Consider the following 20,079-nt stretch of genomic DNA (forward strand, 5'->3'; position numbering starts at 1 on the left):
TATGCGGAGCCGTTATCCTCATTTATTCCCCGACTCAGGTACTTCCTTCTTCTGTCCGTTCGAGGACGAACAGTTGTTTTAGAGATGGAGAATGTGACGACCCAAAGGGTCATCACCTATTTTCTTACCCATTATGTGCTTCTGAGGCCTTGAAAACCTCATTTAGAGTCTCTTCGATTTGCGTGCGCAGTCCGGGCGTGTAGCCAGAAAGCTTAAATATGAAATTTTGTGAAAATGCTAAGTTTTGATGTTAAAATGAATAAATTTGACTTCAGTCAACATTTTGAGTAAACGGACCCAGATCCGTAATTCGACGGTCTCGGAGGGTTCGTAGGAAAATATGGGACTTGGGCGTATGCCCGGAATCGAATTCTGAGGTCCCAAGCCCGAGAAATAAATTTTTAAGTGAAATTGTTTTCAGAAATTGATTAAGGAAATTTGAATTGAAAACGAATTAGAAAGCAATGGTATCGGGCTCGTATTTTGGTTCCGGCGCCCGGTATAGATCTTATATATAGCTTGAGTCACTCTTGTTAAATTTGGTTAAAAACAGACGTCGTTTGACGCGATCCGGACCTTAATTGAGAAATTTGATGTTTAAAAGAGTTTTGAGAAATTTCATTAATCTCGAGGTTTAATTCGATGTTCGTGATGTTATTTTGGTAATTTGATTACACGAATATGTGCGTAGGATATTTTTGAGGTTGTAGGTATACTTGGGTTGGAGTTTCGAGAGCTCGGGTGAGTTTCGAATAGGTTCCAGGATGCCTTAGGCTTAGAAAATCAGATGTTGCAGGTTCAGGAAGTTGCAGGTCTCTGAACCCTTTAGTGCGGTCCGCGAGAAATCGCGTGCGGCAGCGGAGGGGCCAGCGCGGCTGCGGTCACCTTTGTTCGGTCCGCGGTGGAAGCTATGCGGCCGCAGTCACCTTTGTGCGGTCCGAACAGGGTGCTGAACTGCAGGTCTTCAGGGAGGGGCCAGCACGGCCGCGGTCTCCTTTATGCGGTCCGCGGTGAAGGCTGTGCGGCCGCAGTCCATTTGATGCGGTCCACACTGGGGGTCTGAGATGGGTATAAACAAATGGGAATTTCAGTTATTTTTCACTTTTTCACAACCCCAAAACATAAGAGGCGATTTTTCAAACAACATTTCTTCTCCAAAATGTTGGTAAGTGATTTCTAACTCATTTTCTTCACTCCTTAACATCTTTTAACATGATTTCAACTTCAAATCAAAGATCTTCATGGGAAAAATCGAGTGTTTTGGGTAGAACTTAGGTTTTTTTAAAATTGGGGATTTGGACCTCAATTTGAGGTTCGATTTCAAAAGAAATTATAAATTTGGATTCGTGGGGGAATGGGTAATCGGGTTTCAACCACGTGGGCCCGGGGTGATTTTTGACTTTTTGGGTAAAACTTGGGAAAACTCATTTTCATGCATTGGGGTTGATTCATTTAGCATTTATTGATGTAATTAAGTAACTTGTGACTAGATTCGAGCGGATTGGTGGTGGAATCAAAGGGGTAAAGCTATAATTGAGGTTTGAGTGGTGTTCAAAGCTTCGAGGTAAGTGTTTGGTCTAACCTTAGCTTGAGGGATTAGGAGTTGAGTCTAATTTGCTATGTGCTAATTGTCGAGTACGACGTATAGGCATGGTGACGAGTATCTATACGTTGGTGTCTAGCATGACCGTGAGTCTTTATATTGCGGATATTCTGATCTTGTTGTATCTTTCATGCCTTAATGATGATTTCTATATGTTGTAAAAAGCATGTGAAAGAAATTGTGATCTTTGAACTTCGAGAAGCATTGGCTCGAGTGGTAATACGAATTGTGAAAGTATATGAGATAAATGGAACCCTTTGGAGCATTGGCTCAAGTGGTAAAGTGAGTTAAAAAGTAAAAAGTGAAAGAAAGAGAAAGAGTTATTGAATTGTTCCCTTGCCGGGTTGCTTGTTGCTTTGTTGATTATCTCCCTTGCCGGGATATTGAGATTTATTGATATTGTTCCCTTGCCGGGACTTAGCTGTTTAATTGTATTCCCTTACCGAGATTTCTATTATTATTATTTGTTTAATCCATTGCCCCTTGTTTGTGATTGTTGTTTGGGTGAGGAGGAGCGATAAGGCACGAAGGGTGATGTCGTGCATTGTTTGCTATTGTGAGGAAAGAGTGTAAAGCACGAAAGGTGATGTCGTGTCGTACGATGTACCATTCCGTATCGATATTCATTGACTATATTGTGAGGAAAGAGAGTAAAAACATGAAGGGTGATGTCGTGCACATTATTAAGATACGATTGATTTGGTGAGGATGAGAGTAAAAGCACAAAGCGTGATGTCGTGCATTTGTTGATTTCTGATTTCCTTGTTGATATCCGAGTTATGTTGTTTCTTTCATTACTAATTGTTATTTGATTTACTTCGAGGTATTAGATTTCCTTACCCTATTTACCTTGTGATTGTTTGGGTGAGGAAGAGCGTAAAGCACGAAGGGTGATGTCGTGGATTGTTTTGGTGAGAACGAGAGTAAAAGCACGAAGGGTGATGTCGTGCAAATTGATGATTTCTGCTTCGTTGTTGATATTCTAGTTATGTTGTTTCCTTCCTTACTTGATGCATTTCTATTCGGAACTATATTCACTCCCACAACATGTTTCCCCTTCCCGCATTGACTAGTTGTTCTTGTATCTCTTTTCTGCTGTATATATATATGAACTGCACAGGTTTATTTGGAGTCTGGTCCTAGCCTCGTCACTACTTCGCCGAGGTTAGGCTGGACACTTACCAGCACATGGGGTCAGCTATGCTGATACTACACTTTGTGCTCTTTTGCACAGATCCAGGTCTTGGAAAGCAGCAGTAGCGTGGGAGGCAGCCTTCAGTCTAGTGAGACACCGAGGTAGCCTTGCAGGCGTCCGCAGGCCCGACGTCTCCTCTATCTTTTATTTCAGTCTGTTATCTCATGTTTCCGAGACAAACAATTTATATTTTTCTTTCAAACGATTGTATTTAGTATTCTTAGAAGTTCGTGAGTAATGTGACACCAGTTCTTGGGTAGAGGCATATGTTGATTTCCACATTATTGTTCAGTTTCTTTAATTTACGTCTTCCGCATATTTATTTAATTGCGTTGTTTTCATGATATTACTGATAATTGTCAAAAGAAGTAATTTGTTAATGAAGTAGCAGTTAAGAATTGGCTTGCCTAACTCACATTAGTAGGCGCCATCACGACTCCCGAGGGTGGGAAATCCGGGTCGTGACAAGGGGTGTCACTAGTCATGAGCATCTATAAAACCTAATACACGTCTGAAAAGTCTACAAACTATTACAAATATCTGATAAGAGATAGAAATGATAAAGAGGGAGAAACACGGGACTGCGGACGCCAAACAGTTACCTTGTGAACTCTGAATGTCTGCCGGAAGCCCTCAACTTGCACTGGCAGGATCAGCAATGCCTGAATCTTCACACGGGGTGCAGGGAGTAAAGTGAGTACTCCAACTCAGCGAGTAACAAATGTAAATAAAGACTGAAAGTACGAAATCACGTAAGGCACAAAAACATGCTATAATGAAGCAGTAAACTAGTGAAAGATAGGTAAAATCCTTTAACTCAAAATTTACTTCATGAAAAAGCCTTTTTTTAACAATTTAACAGGTAATTCACAGTCAATTATGAAAAGTAAACACATAAAGGTTCGCCCCTCGGCACAGTATCAACAAATCCGCCCCTCGGGCAATATCTCAGAACAGTACCAGCCTCTCGAGCTGAATCACATAGAACCATACCAGCCCCTCGGGCTCAATCTCACATCATAATGGGTATCCGCGCTCACTGGGGGTGTACAGATTCCTGGAGGGGCCCCTTACGGCCCAAGCGCAATATTAAGCCACCTCGTGGCATCATCACTAGGCCCTCAGCCTCATATAAATCAATCCACCTCGTTGCGTACATATCTCAGGCCCTCGGCCTCATAATTAGTATCGAATATTTCCTCACAACATAGACCATCGGCCTTACTCAGTCAAAATCCTCACAAGCCACTCGGGCAATAGTAAAACAGGTTTCTCAGCCCAAAATATCATTTAAAAGATCATGTAAGTGTTAAAATTGAGTAAATATGGCTGAGTACGAAAACAGTAAAATATAACATGACTGAGTTCAAGTAAAAAGTCAAAACAGTGAGGAAATACCAGGAAAAATCTCTGAAGGGTTCAAATAGTTGGCACAAGGCCCAAATAGGGCATTCGACCCAAATAATGATGATAGCAAAAAGATTTCAGTCAAAGACGCGATAAAATAGTCACCCGGAACGGACTAAGTCACAATCCCCAATAGTGCACGACCCCACGCTCGTCATCAAGCGTGTGCCTCACCTCAATATAGCACTACGATGTGCAATCCGGGGTTTCAAACCCTCAGAACATCATTTACAATCATTACTCACCTCGAACCGGTCAAATCTCTAGCTCGCGATGCCTTTGCCCCTCGAATCGGCCTCCACTCGCGTTGAATCTGTCCAAAATCAGAACGAATACATCAAAATATGCTAAAAGAACGAAGCCCAAGCGAAAATAATCAAAATACGACACAAATCCCGAAATTACCAAAACCTGACCCCCCGGAACCACATCTCGAAAATTGATAATTTTTACATCAATAGATTCCTTATCTTCCCACGAGTTCATACACATCAAAAGTTCTGAAATCTGACCTCAAATGGTCCTTCAAATCCTCAAGTTTAGGTCTAAGTTTCCAAGCCCTAGTTTCCCCAATTTTCATCCTTAATTTCCATGATTTCTAGCTCTAATCCATGTAATAATAGTATAGGAATGAGTTTTAGCCCCAAATTCCTTGCCTCAATGAAGTTCTCTTGAAATCCCTTTTTCAAATTGTCCAAAAAGCTCCAAAGCCGAAGTCAAAATAGTGAAATATCTCAAATTCACGAAGGCCACAATTTATACCTTCTGCCCAAACATTTTCGCATCTGCGGCTATATTTCCGCTTTTGTGGTACCGCATCTGCGGTCCTCACTTAAACTCCCATTTCCGTATCTGCGATCCATTATCCGCATCTGCGACTTCGCAGATGCAGTCCACTTAGCCACTTCTGCGGTTCCTGCTCCTCAAACCCTTTTTCCGCTTCTGCGGCCAATATCCCGCACGTGCGGCGTCGCACCTGCGATCCCCAGTCCATAGGTGCGGAAATACCAGAAACAACAAAAGTTCAGCAGCTGCAAACATTCCTCAAACTTCCCATCAATCATCTGAAATCATCCCGAGGCCTCAAGACCTCAACCAAAAGCACAAACATATCCCAATACCTTATCCAAACTTGTTTCAATCCTCAAAACACCTCAAACAACATCAAATCAACCAAAACACATCAGATTCAAGCCTAACTTCCTAAAATCTTTCGAATTCCGCTTTTGATCAAAAACCCACCCAAACCACGTCCGAATGACCTGAAATTTTGCACACACATCCCAAATGACACGATGGAACTACTGCAACTCTCAGAATTCCATTCCGACCTCTATATCAAAATACTCGCCTACCAACCAAAAATCGCCAAAATGTCAACTTCGCCAATTCAAGCCTAAATCTACTTCGAACGTCCAAAACTCATTCCGATCACGCTCCTAAGTCCCAAATCACCTCCCGAAGCTAACCGGAACATCAGAATTCACATACGAGCCCTCTAACACATAAGTCAATATCCGGTTAACTTTTCCAACTTAAGCTTCCTCAAAAGAGATTAAGTGTCTCAAACCTTACCAAAGTCATTCCGGATTCGATCCGACCAACCCGATACCACATAACACGGATAAACAAAGCATAAAGAAGCAGAAATATAGAAAACAGAGCGGTAACTCATGAGACGACTGGTCGGGTCATCACAACTATTGATACTTCTAAAAGTAAAGCTAAATGAGGAATTTGTAATTTAATTATTAACTTAATATTTAGAATTTTAAAATTAACTAAAATTTAGTTATTAAATTTTTTCGTATATGAATATTAGTCCTAATAATCAACTAGAATTTTTACCTTGTATAAATCCCTTTTTCATTTGAACTAAGTAACATATACTTATATGTACATTTGATATTTAAATTGAGATACAATTATTCATACATCTCCATCAAGTATGCAAAATTACAATGGCATTAAAAAAAAATTAGAAGCAGCAGTTAGTTGTTCAAAGTGTTCCCAATAATTTCCTATCTAATAGAGATTTAAGCACTTCCTAAGTGTAAAGTTTGAGGATTCTTGAAAATAAACTTGTCTATTCTAAAATAACAGTAATAATAAAAGGTTTTATTTATGTTATGAATTTTTGGAGTTGAGAACAATTTAATTCTATCTTGAAAATGTATTTTCTTCTTCTTTTATTAACGTTATATTTTAAGAACTAAATATAATTTAATATTTTTTTGAATTTTTTTATTAATTTTATCTTCTCACCTAGCTTAATGATATCAATATTCATCATTTAAAGAACTTATATATTTTTAAATTTTTTTATTTTATAACTTAAATATGTTAGTTAATAATATTTTAGTATTTTTTTTAAAAATCATATATTAATGAATATATGTATACGCACAAAGCACGTACGTTAAGTACAAAGGTCATTAGCAAAATATTTTTTGTCTTTTTATCTTTTAAAAATAGAGTTCATACTAAATAAAATAGTCATTCATTATTTTTTAAATATTTAAAAATAATTATTTAATATTTATCTAATATTTAGAATTAGTGATTTAATCATTTTTCTACTTTTTAGGACTTTGTTTTCTCAATTCCTTTTAGTTTTAGAAGTCCTTATTTTTAAATCCGTTTAAATTTAGGAGTATTAAGCTTTAAGCATTATCAGTTTCGACCACTTATACTACTTTTAGATTTAAGATGAGTTTTGGTTAATAATCACTTTCAGCTCATTTAGCTTTAAGTTTGTGATGCAAAAGGTAACGATATTAAAACAATAAAAAACTTCATATCAACAAAAGGGTATAAAATTCAAGCTATATAATTCGATTGGTTTTGGTGTTTTATTCGAATAATTTTCTAAGAAAATTTAAACAAACAGTTCGTGAAATGTTATATTTGATATTTGGATATATAATAGTATGTCTATTACTCTTTAATCAAGTATTCCTTCTATAAAAATTATGTATACAAAATATAACTAGACATTCTAAAAAACTATAATTAGATATAAATTATCCCAGTATTCATAATTATTATATTCATTAACTCAACATCAAATTCTAGAAATACTCTCGAAAAAATACTTAACAATTCCTCGTCAGCTATATATGATTTAATAATATTTATATAATTTTAAAATTTTATATTTATTGATATGAGTACACGTGCAAAGCGCGTACCCTAAGACTAGTATATTAAAGTGACGCAAGACAAAACACTTTGTAGTACTATCCATTACACTGGCTTCTATACATAATTAAACATTAGAAAAGACATAGATAGCTTGTAGATGTAATTTTTTTTGTGAAAATGTTTTTCTCATGACACAAAATACATCATTAGTAAAGAGTTATTGCCTTAAGAGTCAGGACTGTTTACTCAAACCTAGAGAACTATTACTATATATAATACCTTAGAAAAAAAATTGGAAAAATATACGTTAGAGGTGAGTTTAATTACCTCATTTTCCATAAAAGATCGGTACACAAAATTTAAGTGAAGAAAGTGATACAATTTGATTTTCTTGTAGGGTATTTTTGAATTCTAGGAATAAATTATTGGGTGTGTACTGATAAATGTTCAAAATCATCATATTTTAAGGGTACTGTTTGTCTAAATATTATTTTTACGTTAAAAGTGGCTATTTTCCATTACATTTAAAATACTGTGGTTGCTAAAAACTTATAGGCACAAAAAGTGGTCACCCCACACAAATTTCTCATACTCAACGTGAGAGTTGAGACCATATGCTAGAATTAACGGGCGAAATTAAAAAATAATTAGATTTATAAGTGGTCATTAAAAAATAGCCACAGTTTCAAAAGTAATTGAAATTTAGCTATTTTTTATGTAAAGAGAAATCTAAACGAAAACATTGTTCAAAATCCGAAAACATACTCCAGTCTAATATACTGGAGTTCCAGTATATTATATTGGAACTCCAGTCTAATATACTGGAGTTCCAATATAATATACTGGTCCAGTATATTATACTGGAGCTAGCAAAGTATACCGGTCCAGCATAATATGCTGGACGTTCATACAAATGTGCACCGAACTCCAGTATATTATGCTGGACCGGTCTCTATTACAGCAAAATAGTAGTTATTTTTCAATGACCTGACAAACGCTGGCTATTTTTAAATGACCAGTACGAAAACTAGCTAGCTTATGCTATTTTAACTTAATTCTCTCATCAAGCGGAAGAGCAAAGCACATGTCGTAAGGCCCATAAATTCTGCTAACTTATGTGAAGTAAAGGGGTGAGATTAAAAAATAGCCAGATTTACAACTGATCATTCAAAAATAGCCCAGTTTCAAAAGTAATTGAAATTTAGCCACTTTTCATGTAAAGATAAATGTTACGACCAAAAATCCACTAAGGGTCGTGATGGCGCCGGACACCGCTGTCAGGCAAGCCAACCAAAATACTTAATTAAATTCTCGTTTTAATAATTTTGAAAACTATGATTTTCCTTCAATTTTACCAGTAAAAGATAATCGTTTCAAATCGAATACGAATGTTAAGCAGTTAATACAGGATACCCCATAATCATCCCAGAACCCGGTGTCACAAGTACATGAGCATTTACTAGGGAATGACGTAAAATACAGTAATTGTCCGGAATACAAGTGGACAGAAATGAAAATACAGTACAATACTCTGAAGGAGACTCTGCTGACTGCGGGTCGTCTTGATAATTGTTGCTCACCTAAGTCTCCATATCAACCATGCCGCTATGCCACTAAGCGACTAGCCACATATGAACCAGTGCAACAAAAATGCACAACAAGTGTAGTATGAGTACGAAAATAACGTGTACCCAATGAGTATCTCGTCTAATCTCGAAGAAGTAGAGACGAGAGGTCGACTTCGACACTTGCTAGTAGTTCAATAGTAATATTATTAATGCGATAAATCACGGATTTATTAAGAACAATAGTAAATTCAAATAAGTCACGAAACAGGTAAGAGTTCCTTTTTATTAAAAGCCTCCGGATTCATAATCCATTAATTAATTATCTCAAGTCGGGGAGAGAAAATATCAATATCAATAACTCTCAAGGCAAGCAATACAAGCATGCGCAAATCATGCAGAGGTCGTACGGCCCGATCCACATAAATGGAAAATGTGCACTGCCGAGGGTAGAACGGTGCGAACCATAGATACATCTATTACTCCGCTCGCGAATCATACATGCGACGCTGTCAAATTTAAATAAATAATTACCCTGCTCGCGAATCATACATGCGACGCAGGTACACATAAAAATACATGCTCAAACAGCCAATTAAGAATTTATCGGGGAACATTTATCCAAATAAAAGCCAATTCTTTTTTAACGATTTAAGAAAATTAAGTTTAATCCTTTTAGAAATTCATTTACCAATTCGATAGGATTTAAGCAATTCAACTGCCAACAAGATTTCAGATATTCCAAGTGTAGCATGCTTTTGGATCCTAGACTACCCGCACTTACACATATTAGTAGCTACGCACGGACTCTCATCACCTCGTGCGTACGTAGCCCCGACAAATAGGAGCACATAACCAATTATTTCACCTATGGGGACAATTCCCTCTTACAAGGTTAGAAAGGAGACTCACCTCGCTCCGAAATTTTCATAACCGGCTTCCAAGCCTTTTCAAAGACTCCAATTGATGCACAACGCCCCAAAACTATTCAAACAACGGGCAAACCAATAAAAATTCACTCTAATACTTGTAACAATTCAAATTGTATAAGTTCCCAACTCCGCTCGAAAAGTTGACCAAAATGCCCTCGGGCCCACGTGCCCGGATTCCGAAATTTCTCGAAGATAAATTCTACCCATAGCTTTACTAACTCAAATATACAATTTGCTCAAATTTGCATGCTCAAATTCAAGGTAAAAGTCCAAAATTCCAAATTCTAGGTCTTCCCCAAAAATCTTAAATTTATACTAATTTTTCATGTCTAAATCCATGTAAGATCACATATTTAACTGAAAAATAGGAAGAAATCGCTTATCTAGTGTTGCTCGGTGAAAATCCCTCCTTGAGTTCTCCAAAATCGTCCAAGCCAAATGAAAGAAATGAAAGAAATGGGCCAAAACTTGTGTTTAAAACAATTTGTCCAGGCTTCATCGAGTTGTACCTTGCGATGTGCAGGTTGTACATCCTATTACCATTTCCCCCTGTTGTACACCTTATGTTAAAACACCCATAACTCCTTGTGGAAATATCCAAATGACAAACGGTTTAAATATTTAGAAACCAGACTTAAAGATCTTTCATTTGATAGATTGTACACCATATAAATCTGTATATATTTCTAGATATGAGCTTCTAAAGTCGGCTCCATGCATCAGAAAATTCTCTCGAAACTGCTCCACTAGCCATCTTCAATAGATCATAACTTTCTGATAAAATGTCCAAATCATGAATGGTTTAACTTTCTGAAAATTAGAATGCAAGGGCAACGACTTTTATGTTTTGCAATTTTCAGATTCCTTATAGATTTTGAGATATAAATTTCCAAAGTAGCCTCCTCGATTGCACCATTGTTGTCCAAAACAGCAGCTGCAGCAGAAAAAGCAACAAATTTTCAGTAGCTTCAAATTTCCGAAATCGATCCGTTAGCCTTCCGAAATCCACCCAAGACCTTCAGGACTTCAACCAATTATACCAACATGTCCCAAAACATGATACGAACTCGCTCGAGGCCTCAAATCACATCAAACAACGTCGAAATCATGAATTGTACTCCAATCCAAACTTTATGAACTTTGAAATTTTAAACTTCTACATTCGATGCCGAAACCCGTCAAATCACGTCTGATTGACCTCAAATTTTGCACAAAAGTCATATTCGACATTACAGACCTGCTCCAACTTTTGAAATTGGAATCCGACCCCGATATCAAAAAGTCAAACTCTCGGTCAAACTTCTCAAAAACCTTCAAATTTCTATCTTTAGCCAAATGACTTCAAAATGACCTACAGACCTCCAAATTTACTTTCGATCGCGCTCCCAACTCCAGAATCACCATACGGAGCTATTCCCAGGCTTGGAATCCCAAACAGACATTGATAACCCTAAAATGCACTTCAACCCAAACTTATGAAATTACTCCAAAATGCTAACTTCCACAATAGGCTCCAAAACGTTCCCGTGTCTTCCAAAACCCGATCCGGACATACGCCCAAGTCCGAAATCATCATACGAACCTGCTGGAACCTTCAAATCCCGATTCCGAGTTTACTAAAAAATCCAATCTTAGCTAATTCTTTCAACTTAAAGCTTCCGAAATGAGAATTCTCTTTCCAAATCAACTCCGAACTCCCCGAAATTCAATTTCGACCACATGTACAAGTCATAATACACGAAATTAAGCTGCTCATGGCCTCAAACTGCTGAATGGCGCGCTAGAGCTTAAAACAAGCATTTGGGTCGTTACATTCTCTCCTACTTAAACATACGTTCGTCCTCGAACGTGCTAAGAACTGTGTTGGGGTTGTCCGAAATCAGTGTTTAACACCTCGAGCACCTACCCGTGTTACCACAACTCAGCTGGGCACCCTAGCTCGATCAATCTGAAGATATCCTTTTTCACTTAAGCAAATAAGCCTTAGATCCCAATTCATACATCCAGAATTCTCTACGAGGCCTGTTCCAACATACGCTCACCATATTAATAACTACCCGTAGCACCAAAACATGACTACATACCTTAGCTGAATTCACACCTTGCACCACTTTACTCACAGGACCACAATAACATTCTCTAATCCAATTAGTCGAAATTTCACGAATCTGATGCTCCCATTGCACCTCATAACCTACACAGGTCTTGCTCTAACTCTTACAATACCGTCAAGACGGAAGAGGTGTGTAGAAATTCATACCCAACTACCGAATCAACAAATCATTGGGTCTATACTCCTGACGGGAACCATCACCTCATTCTGAACCAAATAATGTTCTTAGCTCCTTAATATACTTCATATGATCAGATTGCACTGATCCTAAATCCAATGATCTCGTCTCACCCAATACGAACCGCTCAGGCAATAAGCCATCCCGAACGTGATCAAAAGTCTCATATGATGCCACAATGTGCCAATAGGCTATGAACTCGAACGTCACAAAAGAAAAACGAACTCTAGAAGGAACTATATAACCCACGCACTAATATGGACTTTCCTTAGAAAATAGGAAACAAGGCATACAAAAATAGCATATAGAAAACCGTACTCAACATCACACTGTTGCAGCGTGCAACCCGATCCAAATAACATACCCATGGTGGAGTGCCACCCGATCCACACATAGAATTCACATAAGGAGATATACATCGAGCTAAATTGCTCATTACAACAAAATACCGAATATCGGTCACAAGCACGCTAAGTGCATAATACCATCCCTGGGGAGACATATAGTGCCATAGGCTACAAAACTCAAGCACAACTGAGGTGAGATATATGTTCTGAAGCTAAAGAGCCATCATGCTCACATATCACCATCGCTACGCGGAACCTCAATACATAAGAAAATTATCGAGCCGTTCACAACTCACACGGCACAATATAGCATTACATGAAATAGCCGACGACGAAATGACACCCTATGTTTGAATACTCCTCCATAAGGAGCGCTATGCTGAAATGAACACATTCGGCCTGATATAAGGCCCATATTCACATTTAAATCCATCCACATACCTCAAGCTGATTTTGATCGCACTGAACTAGGCTAATAACCTTTCAAAGGTCCATAATAACTCCCTTTTTTCTCATAACACATAAGAACAACCATCATAACCGGAGTAATCCTCCACAGTCCACAACCCAATAAATCGAGTACCCTCCAAGCATCAATTCTCAATTTAACGACATCACCACAATCTTCATACTTGGTTTAACTCTTTAATCAATCAAGTGACTACACACCACATTTATACAACCTTCCCATGGGGCACACTCCCACAACCTTCCGTAATAGATAACAGGTCTGTACATCTAAACCATCAGTCGCACTAACGCTGAAAAGCGATCAAGAATCCTTAGCCAGGATGCAAAGCCCTTTTCACAAAACACCGATATCAGGTGACGCTGAAGACAATACCAACTTACTTTAAACATCGAAACTTCTTTCCTGCTCATCCGAGCTCGTGATATCCTCGTAATCACCAAATTTCAACCTTGATCCTCACTTCAAATTCCATACCACTAATTGATTAATACTTCATCATGTAAAAACTTTTTACTTAACTCACTTCAGGAGAACCATAGCAACACTCAGGTGAATTCTCATAACCGTAGAATATGCAAATCTCCAAGTAGTGGCCTAAGCCACCATGACAATTCTGGGATCCGCCTACACATAACAGGCCATAACAATAGAATACTTCTGAGTAACATCAATTAAGGCGGCCGACAAGCCTTGCATGTACCGTCACAAATCATTCGCATAACTTGATTACGCTGAAGGAACTGATCACTACCACCAATATGCCAATTCAACTATGGCTAACCAATTTATCTTCTCCCAATTTATCCTTGATTGCCTTAGAAATAACAATAACTCCATTCAACACATAACACACTCCATCCGCACTCACCCCGAGTGACCTTGAATCACGAGACCATGCTGTCTTAAATCCCACGAACCATTTCGTACCTCCCAAATGCTACGCTGCAAGTAAAACATCATAGAACATTATAGGCCTCTTCTCATAACCTGCTACACAAGCTTGATTCTTAACCGTACCTATAGGCTCGAAATCATTAGGCACCACGCTTTACCCTTTGAATCAACTAGGACCGTTGTTGAGAGCCACCCGCTATGACTTGACCCCGAATATAATCAACTCTATGAATCTTCTAGCATGTGAAAACCCTCTCGGCGAAGCACCCGGCAGAATCACTTCCCTTGAAACCCGCATCTATACAAGGCATAATTCCTGAATCCTTCCCCAAGTCTAAACATGAGCTAATAAGGCCAACCATAGCACACATTTAACAATTCCTTTGCTCGAATTACCACTTATGTTCCTTTCCCGTAGCTGAAACAACCCATCAATATGCTAATAACCAAAAATCTCACAAGTAGTTAACCATGCAACCCAATCATAGGCGGTGGGACTCTCCCACTTAGCTTGAAGCCACTAATACACAATATCCAGAATTCACCAGTATTCTTTATCTCATATTGACATAGATCTAGCACAACCATCCTGCCGAGTTCTTGAAATCTTTCTATAACACCATTTATGAATACTTTGAATCGTTAACCATGTTCACATGTCCGACCCCTTCACCAGATAGCCAGTAGGATCCTTCGCAGAGGCTTCGCCAACCACATGACCGCTGATCTGCTCACAGGAGATGACCCACCTAAGCCCGTGCTCATTCACCAGCTGCACAAGTCCATTCACTCCTCGTGGACATTAACTAAATATGCGACAATATCCTCCAATTCAAAGTTATGTTGTAACCTCCTTCATATCAAGAAACTCCTTTCCGTCATATCAAATCTCCCGCCGTATAATAGCCAATATTTAAAATCAAGTTCGTAGACCCAACCACTGAATCCACATACTGCTCTGCCACTCTCCCACTTTGGGAAGACTCACTTCTTTAAGTAACTACTCGACCTCCACTTCTTGCACCTGGTCTTCTAGAAGTTTAACCATCGCATGACACTTCCCACACGTCCTTCCTCATCCTTTGCTACTCGGTTATTTCCTTAAATAAAATCTATCTTCATAACACTTGAACCCACCAATCGCTACTAACTTTAAACCTTTCCGAAGATCATCGTTCTCGAGCCGTCAACATTAGAAATACAAATTAAACCCTGAATCACCGCACCTCGTGATATTTAATAGTCGCTTTTCCAATAGTATTTCACAATATCTTACCCCAAATGCGAATTACAGAAGATCATAACACTGGCGAACTTAACATATTCAATCGAGGATGACGATACCATGTCGCAGATGAAAATTCCACCACACTTGAAAACACCAAGTCTCGTTACTCCATCGATCCAAATCAAGACATTCATAGGCCAATTGCTTTTTCCCTGCCTGAAGTGAAATACCAAACCTCAGAATCATGCACTGAGAGAACTTCCTTCCAAATCTTTCACTGCCCCAACATATAGGCAAGAACTTTACCAACACGCCCATACTATGCGACAACCGATCATGAGCAATTGTAGAAATCTGTGCATAGACTCAAAGCTCTCGGGAATACTATTACTAAGCTGAAATGACAAGATAGCCTTCGGCAAGGCGACGACAATAGCCCAAATCAACTATACCGGGAGAAACATCCCGTTCCACATCGGTAGTACCATTACAATTCTTCAATTCTCGATTTATAACAAGCGGTTTGCATCGTGTAAGATTGAGTAGGAAGGAAACAAGGGCATAAGCCCCAAGGAATCAAATCGCACGATGAGGAATCAAGAAGGGAAGTGTTTTTAACAACTCTGTAGCCTCTCGAAGATAAGTACAGACGTCTCCGTACCGATCCGCAAGACTCTACTAGACTCGCTCATGACTCGTGAGACCTAAGGGAACCTAGTGCTCTGATACCATGTTGTCACGACCCAAAATCCACTAAGGGTCGTGATGGCGCCGGACACCGCTGTCAGGCAAGCCAACCAAGATACTTAATTAAATTCTCGTTTTAATAATTTTGAAAAATATGATTTTCCTTCAATTTTACCAGTAAAAGATAATCGTTTCAAATCAAATATAAATGTTAAGAAGTTAATACAAGATACCCCATAATCATCCTAGAACCCGGTATCACAAGTGCATGAGCATTCACTAGGAATGAAATAAAATACAGTAACTCTCCGGAATACAAGTGGACAGAAATGACAATACAGTACAATAATCTGAAGGAGACTCTTCTGGCTACAGTTGTCTCGATAATTGCAGCTCACCTAAGTTTTCACATCAACCAAGCTGCTATGCCACTAAGCCACTAGCCATATATGAACCTGTGCAACAAAAATGCACAGCAAGTGTAGTATGAGTACAAAAACAACGTGTGCCCAATGAGTATCCCATCTAATCTCGAAGAAGCAGAGACGAGAGGTCGACTTCGACACTTGTTAGTAGTCCAATAGTAATATTATTAATGCGATAAATCACAGATTTATTAAGAACAACAGTAAATTCAAATAAGTCACGAAACAGGTAATAGTTCCTTTTTAATAAAAGTCTCTGGATTCATAATCCATTAATTAACAATTATCTCACGTCGAGGAGAGCAAATATTAATATCAATAACTCTCAAGGCAAGCAATACAAGCATGCGCAAATCATGCCGAGGTCGTACGACCCGATCCAACATAAATGTAAAATGTGCACTGCCGAGGGTCGAACGGCGCGAACCATAGATACATCTATTACCCTGCTCGTGAATCATACATGCGACGCGGTCAAATTTAAATAAACAATCACCCTGCTCGCGAATCATACATGCGACGCAGGTACACATAGAAATACATGCTCAAACAGCCAATTAAGAATTTATCGAAGAATATTTATCCAAATAAAAGCCAATTCCTTTTTAACGATTTAAGAAAATGAAGTTTAGTCCTTTTAGAAATTCATTTACCAATTCGATAGGGTTTAAGCAATTCAACTGCCAACAAGATTTCAGATATTCCAAGTGTAGCATGCTTTTGGATCCTAGACTACCCGGACTTACACATATTAGTAGCTACTCACGGACTCTCGTCACCTCGTGCGTACGTATCCCCCAGAAATAGGAGCACATAACCAATTATTTCACCTATGGAGACCATTCCCTCTTACAAGGTTAGAAAGGAGACTCACCTCGCTCCGAAATTTCCATAACCGACTTCCAAGCGCTTCCAAAGACTCCAATTGATGCACAACGCCCCAAAACTATTCAAACAACGGGAAAACCAATAAAAATTCACTCTAATACTTGTAACAATTCAAATTATATAAGTTCCCAACTCAGCTCGAAAAGTTGACCAAAAGGCTCTCGGGCCCACGTGCCCGGATTCTAAAATTTCTCGAAGATAAATTCTACCCATAGCTTTACTAACTCAAATATACAATTTGCTCAAATTTTCATGCTCAAATTCAAGTTAAAAGTCCAAAATTCCAAATTCTAGGTCTTCTCCAAAAATCCCAAATTTATACTAATTTTCCATGTCTAAATCCATGTAAGATCACATAGTTAACTCCAAAATAGGAAGAAATCAATTACCTAGTGTTGCTTGGTGAAAATACCTCATTGACCTCTCAAAAATCATCCAAGCCAAATGAAAGAAATGGGCTAAAACTCGTGTTTAAAACAACTGCCCAAGCTTCATCGAGTTGTACCTTGCGCTGTGCAGGTTGTACATCCTATTACCATTTCCCTCTCATGTACACCTTCTGTTAAAACGCCCATAACTCCTTGTAGAAATATCCAAATGACAAAAGGTTTGAAGATTTAGAAACTAGACTCAAAGATATTTTATTTGATAGGTTTTACACCATATAACGCTTTATATATTCCGAGATATGAGCTTCTAAAGTCGGCTCCATGCATCAGAAAATTCTGTCGAAACTGCTCCACCAGCCATCTTCAATCGATCATAACTTTCTGATAAATGTCCAAATCATGAATGATTTAACTTTCTGAAAACTAGAATTCAAGGGCAACACTTTTATACTTTGCAAATTTTTAGATTCCTTATAGATTTTGAGATATAAGCTTCCAAAGTAGCCTCCTTGATTGCACCATTGTTGTCCAAAACAGCAGCTGCAGCAGAAAAAGCTGCAGATTTTCGGCAGCTTCAAATTTCCGAAATCGATTTGTTAGCCTTCCGAAATCCACCCAAGACCCCCGGGACTTCAACCAATTATACCAACATGTCCCAAAACATGATATGAACACGCTCGAGGCCTCAAATCACATCAAACAACGTCAAAATCATGAATCGTACTCCAATCCAAACTTTATGAACTTTGAAATTTTAAACTTCTATATTCGATGCCGAAACCCGTCAAATCACGTCCGATTGACCTCAAATTTTGCACATAAGTCATATTCGACATTACGGACCTTCTCTAACTTTCGAAATTGGAATCCGACTCCGATATCAAAAAGTCAAACTCTCGGTCAAACTTCTCAAAAACCTTCAAATTTCTATCTTTAGCCAAATGACTTCAAAATAACATACGAACCTCCGAATTCACTTCTGATCGTGCTACCAACTCCAGAATCACCATACGGAGCTATTTCCAAACTTGGAATCCCAAACGAACATTGATAACCCTGAAATGCACTTCAACCCAAACTTATGAAATTATTCCAAAATGTTAACTTCCACAATAGGCGCCAAAACGTTCCCGTGTCTTACAAAATCCGATCCGGACATACGCCCAAGTCCGAAATCATCATACAAACCTGTTGGAACCTTCGAATCCCGATTCCGAGGTCATTTACTCAAAAATCCAATCTTAGCTAATTCTTTCAACTTAAAGCTTCCGAAATGAGAATTCTCTTCCCAAATCAACTTCGAACTCCCCGAAATTCAATTCTGACCATGCGTACAAGTCATAATACCTGAAATAAAGCTGCTCATGGCCTCAAACTGCTGAATAGCGCGCTAGAGCTTAAAACGACTGGTTGGGTCGTTATAATAATTTGAGCGAAAACACTATTCAAAACCCAAAAAATACGCCAGTATATTATGCTGGAGTTCCAGCATAAGTATACTTGAACTCCAACATATTATACTGGAGTTCCAAGATAAGTATGCTGGAACTCCAGCATAATATGATATGTTTGCTTTGTTTGCAAACTCGACTTTGAATTGGCCCATTTGGATACTGATATTGATTAAGTCGAACACTAACTTTAGTTCAAATTAAATTATGGAATAATCTCAAACTGAGAAAGAATTAATTCAAGAACATCGTAGTCTGCTTTAGTTAGGTAAAAGTTTTGTAAAATAAATCGAGGTGTGCCATACACAAACAAAAATCCATAAGTTATGGCCCTCACGTTAATATTAACTTAGTACAGAAAACACCTTCGAACATCCATAGTTTGCTTTAGGCCCGTTTTATAATAAATCATCGTGGCTATGGGTACGATTCCCGTGGGATAGTCATGATACTTAATTCCCAAATTCGGGTGTGCATTTCATGTGACCCAATCATAACTCCAAACAATAATATAATAAACATGTCGCGAACCACATGTGCATTTCATGTAGCGTGGTTTGCAGTGTTGTTCCAAAAATGACAAGTGTACTACAATCGAAACTTGTTCAAGAAATAATTCCATAAATCCTAAAAAGCGGTCAAAATAATTAAAAGCGGTTATAAAGTTAAAAATGAACAATAGGTTTAAAACATGTAGTAAATGAGATAATAGGCCAATTATTAATAGTTTAAGCGACCGTGCTAGAACCACGGAATCCGGGAGTGCCTAACACCTTCTCCCGGGTTAATAGAATTCCTTATCTAGAATTTCTGGTTCGCAGACTTTTAAATAAAGTCAAATTTCCTCGAATTGGGAGTTAAAATAAACCGGTGACTTGGGACACCAAATAAAATATCCCAAGTGGCGACTCTGAAATTGAATAAATAATCCCATTTCGATTAATGTCACTTTAATTAAAAAACTCCCATATATCCCCTCTCGGGTGGTAAAAAGGAGGTGTGACAGCTCTGGCGACTCTGCTGGGGACTATAACCCAGAACTTTTGGTTTAGGGTTCAAGAATTCGAGCTTAGAATAGCTGTTATACTTGGATTTATTTATTATCTGATTTTTACATGTTTGATCCTAATATGCTAATTGTCGCTTTTACCACTTTGATAT

Source organism: Nicotiana tabacum, chromosome 8 (assembly GCF_000715075.1).
Source record: "Nicotiana tabacum cultivar K326 chromosome 8, ASM71507v2, whole genome shotgun sequence".
Lineage (NCBI taxonomy): Eukaryota > Viridiplantae > Streptophyta > Magnoliopsida > Solanales > Solanaceae > Nicotiana > Nicotiana tabacum.